General features: G+C 37.5%; 1 pseudogene; it reads right to left on the minus strand.

Moving 5' to 3' along the window:
- Positions 1 to 5,974: 5,974 nt before the first annotated feature.
- On the minus strand, positions 5,975 to 6,808 carry LOC149828755 (pentatricopeptide repeat-containing protein At5g25630-like; annotated as a pseudogene).
- Positions 6,809 to 7,494: the final 686 nt, after the last annotated feature.

A 7,494-nucleotide genomic window follows, 5' to 3' on the forward strand; every position in this document is an offset into this window, starting at 1 on the left:
TGTAAGATATTATGTGTTTTCAAGTATCGATTTATGAGATATGGTTTTGTTTGTTAATATTGATTTGTAAGCTATTATGTTGAATTTCCGTATATTGATTTGTAAGATATTATGTGTTTTCTATTATCGATTTGTGAGATATTATTTTGTTTGTTACTATCGATCTATAATATATTTTGTTGAATTGTCGTATATCGATTTGTAGGATATTATGCTGAATTGCCATATACCGATTTGTAATATATTATGTTGAATTATCGTATATCGACTTGTAAGATATTATGTGTTTTCGAGTATCGATTTGTGAGATATGGTTTTGTCTGTTAATATCGATTTGTCAGCTATTATGTTAAATTTTTGTATATCGATTTGTAATATATTATGCTCAATTGTTGTATATCGATTTGTAAGATATTATGTGTTTTCTAGTGTCGATTTTTATGATATTTTTAGTATGATTTCTATTGTAAAATTACAACAAAGAATTATAACATTACAAGACAGAATTTTCGATTTACAACAAAGAATTATAGAACTACAATAAAGAATTATAGAATGCTAAACTTTACAACGATTTGTAAGATATGAAAGTTAAATGCTACAACTATTTTGTAGTTTAAGAATTCACACGTGATTCCTGTATTGTGTTGCTCACTTTTGAATTGATTAGAGTCTGACATGAAACAGAACAATATCTGACACTACATTAAGTTCAACAAGAAATGCAACATCTTCCCAAAATTGTTACATACCAAAAGACTTGTCAAACTCATGCCATCGTTCCACTCAAACAAATCGGATGGATTGTAGGTTCCAACATTGTAGTACACGTCTGTATGGTATTGCTACATGTTGGAAATTAGACAAGTTAGATATTGATAGGTTGCACGTAATACAATTTACATGGGAAGCAATATACTGTATTACATACTTGTTCATGCGAAGGGCTTGGTTGCTTAGGGGTTGGTTGTTTCTTAGACATTTTCTTGCCAACCAATTTCAGTGCACCCTTTGTCCTCCAACGACTGCGATCAGAGGCATTTTTTCTTTTGATACCCTTCGCTAGGTGAATATTTTCATCATAATCTACAACGTTTACTCCTGACTTGTCGAAGATGATGTTTACGCTTCGACGCAACTTCTCACAAGGGTCAGGGGAAGCGTGATTTTTACCTACGTTGTTCGATCCTGTTTTCTTATATTGGTCTTCACGAGCTGCAACAAACTCATGGTAAATTAACTGCACTTTTTTTAAGTAATTCCTTTGACACTTTTCTCATACATACATAGGCTTCTTTGCTTTTCGATGCCAAATCTGCAACATGCATAAGTGATTTACATAGTTGTTGGTAACATGAGGCTATCTGCCACTTCTCATTAACACTAGATGAACTGACATTATTTATATCTAGCAGTTCAATCTTTGCTTGCCTCGTCCATCTTCACATTATATATGACTTAGGTATTTCTTATATCTTCTCTTGATTAAGTGCCTTTAATGCATGACGACATAAAATACCTTTGAATTCAAACATTTTGCATGTATATTCAGCTGTTCCGTTGTCAACATTGTACGCAACATGTGCTTCTTGCCTTTTTTGGATGCTCTTCGCTCTCCCATACAACATGATATTTGTGCATATTCTCATATTGCATACGTCCTTCTATGTTGCAATTCATGACCTATATAACCTCCTTCTTAGTCCATTCAAATACAGTTAGTGTATACAGATCTACAAGTCGCGTCAATATTTTTATGCCCAAAGTTACAAGGCGGGTGTTGAAGCATTTCATATCTTGTTCAAGTTCATTCTGTCTAAGACCGTCTATAAATAATTCATACTATTCCATAAAATGAAATATTGTTAAACATGAATACAAGGTTTTTTCAGTGTCACATGCATAGATTCAGTTCTTTGTGTGCTTATCATACCTGTACAAAAGTATTGTCTTCCATATGCCAATGCTCACTTCTCTTTGTCTACATATAAATGTTGTAACCACACACAGTCTTCAAGGTCGTACATCTGAATCATTTGCTCCCAATAGAACATAAATGTGACCTCATCTATGCTTTCAAGTACACACTGTCTAAATTTTTTATCAAACCTTGTCTTCTGATTAAAAATGCATCATATGTTCTTTGCTGCATTTTGAAAGATATGCCACAAATACAGGCAATGATGTGCATATGGCCATACATGAGATACTCCAACTGCAATTGCATAATCACCATATATAAGTACAACTCCAGAGTGCTTCCCATTCATTGCCGGTTTAAATACTCTGAACAACCACTCAAAGATTTCCTTGGTCTGGTCATATAAAAAAATGCCGCCTAATATGCAACTCTGTGAGTGTTCACTCTGAAAAACTACGCAAATGGCTATTGTTCCATATTAATCTTCACTGTCGTATAAAAAATAAGCACATCATTGAAGCATTCATAATCTATTGTTGACTTTGAATCTGCCCAAAACATATTCACAACATACCCATCTTCATCCAGTTGCATTGCACTAAAGAAACCAGGGTCAATGTTCGATTTTTTCTGTAGGTAATCAACCAAAGAATATATTCTTTCATTCTTCATGTTTTCTGATCACTTCCTTCTCAAGTGGTTTCTTAGATCCATAGGTGTGAATGGTACATTCTCGCAACCACCATCTACGTGCGCGTAAAAATTGTATGTCTTCCTTGGTGTAATGCCGGTGCTATTAGCTATTTCAGCAATTACAGCATGCACTTCACTCAGTTTATGATGTGACCTTAACATAGGAGTCATAAATGATTAAAGTACGAACTATGTATTTCCCATTCAGAAGTCTTCTTAACACCATTCTTGCTGGACAACCGCATCTTGAATCTGACTTGCTGCTTGTTGGATTTCCACTTGACTTCTTCCAACCCTGCTTAGAACAAATATATGCCTTTCTCACCACGACACCCTGTGCATTTTTTGCCCAAAAATACCTTCTAACACTGAAGCCAAGTTTTAAGGTATAATCATTATAAAATTTGTATGCAGCTTCCTCATTATTAAACTGCATTCCCTCTACGGAAACAGAGTCAAGTGTACTATCATGTAGACTTGAGGTGCCTGCACCTTTGTCAAGTGCACTGTCATGATCATCTACTTCATTATCAAAATGCATTTTGTCTGCTGGAATATTCAAGTCAAGAGTGAATCCAATGCCTGCACCCTTTTTATCATGTGCATCATTAGTGCACATATTCAATTCTTCAGAAGCGTTGATAGTATGGATGTTCGTTGATCCATGACTTTCCAATGATTGATACACATCTTCTTTACTGCAATTAGTTGATATGCTCAACACTGCCATGAGCAAAATATCAATTTGTGTTGGCCAACGCATACATTTACTACAATTTATTCAAGATGCATATAACAACGACTACCGATTAGTTAAGCATAATAGCTTACAAATCAATATTAACACACAAAATCATATCTCACAAATTGACACAAGAAAACACATAATATCTTACAAATCAATATACGATAATTCAGCATAATATATTACAAATCGGTATACAACAATTCAACATAATATCTTACAAATCGATATACAGCAATTCAACAAAATATATTACAAATCGATAGTAACAAATAAAACAATATCTCATAAATTGACAATAGAAAACACAAAATATCTTACAAATCGATATACGATAATTCAACATAATATATTACAAATCGATATTAACAAACAAAATAATATCTCACAAATCGACAATAGAAAACACATAATATCTTATAAATCAATATTTGACAATCCAGCAAAATATATTACAAATCGATAGTAACAAACAAAACAATATCTCATAAATCGATAGTAGAAAACACATAATATCTTACAAATCGATATACGACAATTCAACATAATATATTATAAATCGATATTAACAAACAAAACAATATCTCACAAATCGATAGTAGAAAACACATAATATCTTACAAATTGATATACGACAATTCATCATAATATATTATAAATCGATATTAACAAACAAAAAAATATCTCACAAATTATCACTAGAAAACACATAATAGCTTACAAATTGATATACAGCAATTCAACATAATATATTATAAATCAATATCAACAAACAAAACAATATCTCACAAATCGATATACATGTTACTACAACCGCGATTTGGTTACATTGCATATACTGAGTGAATGGACAATACCGGATGGGGTAGAGGCCCTTGCTCGCATCTGTAACCAAGTATTCTTGTCAGAAGATCCCACCGCCTTACAAATATCTTCAAGTTTTCAAGTGTTGAAATGATATAATCTACCTGCAATAACAAAATGCCTTAATGACACTCACGATGACATATGTTCTTCAACAATAACATGATGACATAGAAAGGTACTCAACGCTTTAATGGCACTTGTTGGAATGTTTGTGCGTGATTGTTTTTTTTTATACTGCCTAACAAAAATGAAGAAGAAAAGACTGTAAAAAGAGATGGCCGACAAATCCCCCTTTGACATCCACCAATGATAGAACCAGTCATTCTATTTATAGTTATCTCCACGAGGTAGGAACAAACCAGGAAAAGTTTTCTATCTAACACAAGGTAGGAACAAGAAGGCGGCCATGTGTTATGGCGCAAGCTAAAAACAAAGGTGGAACATGCAAATCTATATATGGGGAGCGGGAGGACATTTTCGTCTAATGCATATCTATCTTACGGGAGGACATTTCTGTTAAAAGCATATCTAACTTTTTTATATGTTATTTTATTATAAAGTCATAGTGGGCAACATTGGCATATGCATTATCGCGGGTCCCAAGATATTCCTCCGTACACACCGTAACACATGAATTTGTGTTTCGGGGAGAACACACAACACCCTCTCCTCTCTTTCTCTTCTGCATAAGCACTCTAGTGTTTTTTTTCTTGATTCGAGAGCCAAGCATAAACAGTCAGCTTCTGCTCCTCCCCCTCGCTGGTTGCCACTGACAGCCTTGATGAAGCCGCAGATGAGGCCAGTGAGGCACATCGACTCAACCTCGTGCTTATTGTCGTTGTTAATGTAACCAGCAAAGAGCCACTCTAGATCTCTGCCACCTACTAGCACGTCCCTTCCAACACCGAGCGCCACCCTACACGTCTCTCACATATGCTGCAAATTCTTCGAGGCAGCACCATCGGTTGAGCCCGATGGTTCCTGAGTTTTTCGACATGGAGAACTTACGAACATTGAGTACTACCACACACACTAGAAACCAAACTCTGATACCATATATTGGAATTTGAAGACCATAATGTGCGTAGTGTGTCAAAGAAACAAGAATAGAGATTGAGAATGGTGATTGATGACCCCCTTCAAGGGGTTCCTTCTCGGTTCATACCTGCAGTGCGCAGGGGCTGAGGACTTATAATCCTCATGTGGGTAGCCATTATCCCAGCCTTGAATGAGATTTTTAATCTCATTCAAGGAGTTTTTAAGCCCACCATCATGTGGCTCTTTGGATTCTGGTGTGAGACCCTATGGCTACATCGGATCCATCATCAGGACCCAACAACTTCTACTAAGAAAGTAGAGCCTGAGTTCTCGAATGCTTTGTACCTACTTATTGCTAACACTACAAGAAAAACGTTAATTAGCAACAAAAAATTGCGACGGATTTTTTTCGTTGCAAATTTATGACGGATTAGCTAGAGAAAACTAGCTGTCGCCAAAATTGAAATTTGCAACGAAATTAGCGATGTAATTTTTATGTTGCAAAATTCATCGCTAATTAGCGACAAATTCGTGACAGAAATTTTTCGTCCCAAAATCTATCACAGAATAGGCACAGATTACCGATGATTTTTTTTTACCAATATGTCACAAATTAGCGATGGATTTTGCGACAAAAATTATCCGTCACTGATTTGCGATATAAAAAGCCCCATTTAGGGCATGATCTCTCCCTCTTCCCTCCTTTCTCCTCACAGCCTCCACACCAAATGCATTGATGGGCGCGTCTCTCTCTCTTTGTGCAAGGGCTCTGCTGGAGCGGTGGGTGGCGACACCTTCTCCATTCAGCAGAACGACTCGAAAATCACCACGTACGTCGCCAGACCCAGCCGGATCCCTTGATCCAGCATCTTCACAACGTACTTCCCAGCATCGCACGGGTGGTTCGCCGCCACGAGCCCCCGGACGAGGACGTGGTAGGTGTAGGTGTTGGGGCAGACACTGGCGGCAAGCATCCACAGGTAGACCTTGAGGGCCTCCTTGGGTTGGCCAGCGTTGGCATAGGCCTCGATCATGACCATGTGGGCGACGACGTCTGGCATGTTCCCCTTGTCCTTGATCACGGCAAAGAGCTCCAGCACCTTGTGGTTCCGACCATACCTGGAGAGGAAATCAAACATCTTGATGGCGTTCGTGGTGAGGCCCTCGATGCGCATTCTGTGGAAGACCTTCTGAAGGTTCTTGGGGTCGTCGAGCTCCTCCATGACGGGCTTCTTGCTGAAGGGGTCATAGGGTGGGGGGAGCTTGCCCTTGTCAATCGCCTTCGTCTTCGCCGATTGATCGTTGTCGAATTCATTGTCAGAATCAGAGAATTCAATGCGCTTGCTTGGGTTTCTCTGGAATGCCTTTGTTGAAAACCACTTGAAATTGGGAGAAAACGCTAAACCTAACCCTAGGAGGGGTTTTCCAAGGAGGAAGGGACGGGGAGAGGGAAGGAGGCAAGAAGAAGGAGAGTGGCGGAGGAAGAGGAGTTTACAGAGGCAGAGGCAGAGGAGGGAGTGTTTAGGGTTTTGGAGGAGATCCATGGTCGTTCTTTCTTTGCAGGATTACCACACCGATGATCATGCACTAGTTTTCTTCTTATCTTGTTCCCTTTTTTTCTTATTTACTGTGATCTGCCTCAAACCTTTTCACCCTACCCTATTGTTTATTGATTCTTGTATAGGCTGACAGTTTTGGTGGAACTAATATTGATCCTACGGCTTGGAAAAAAAATGTAAAGGTGAATCAAGATTTCTTACACAGGTAGAATAAGCAATCAACCACTTTCTATTTTCCTTTTGTTATCATACATCATTGATCAGTTAGTAATATCTCCTTGATTTGGTGTCTCCATAAATCAAGATGTGAGAATTCATGTGCGAAAGCTTTATAAACCATCGTATGAAGACTCATTCAGACCTGTTCTGCATCATTATGATGGCCACAAGTTCCGTCTTAAGCTCTCCATACCGGAGGTAATGGACTGAAAACCACTCTTATGCATAACATCTTGAAGTTCAAGTCTGTTCAGAATGGTAGGTGGTTCAACTCTACTTGGTAAATTGTTGACTGAAAATTGCCATTATGCACAACATCTTGAGCTACCAATTGTCTCGACTAGGAAGTTGTTTGTGGCATTTTGATTCCACATGTTATTTTTTTATATGGAAGACTGGTTTTGTTTTGTTTTTTCTCTGTTAGTTTGAAGAAAAGAACAGGTGCCAGCTTT

The sequence above is a fragment of the Nuphar pumila genome, chromosome 9 (assembly GCF_984573655.1).
Source record: "Nuphar pumila chromosome 9, dmNupPumi1.hap1.1, whole genome shotgun sequence".
Classification (NCBI taxonomy): Eukaryota; Viridiplantae; Streptophyta; class Magnoliopsida; order Nymphaeales; family Nymphaeaceae; genus Nuphar; species Nuphar pumila.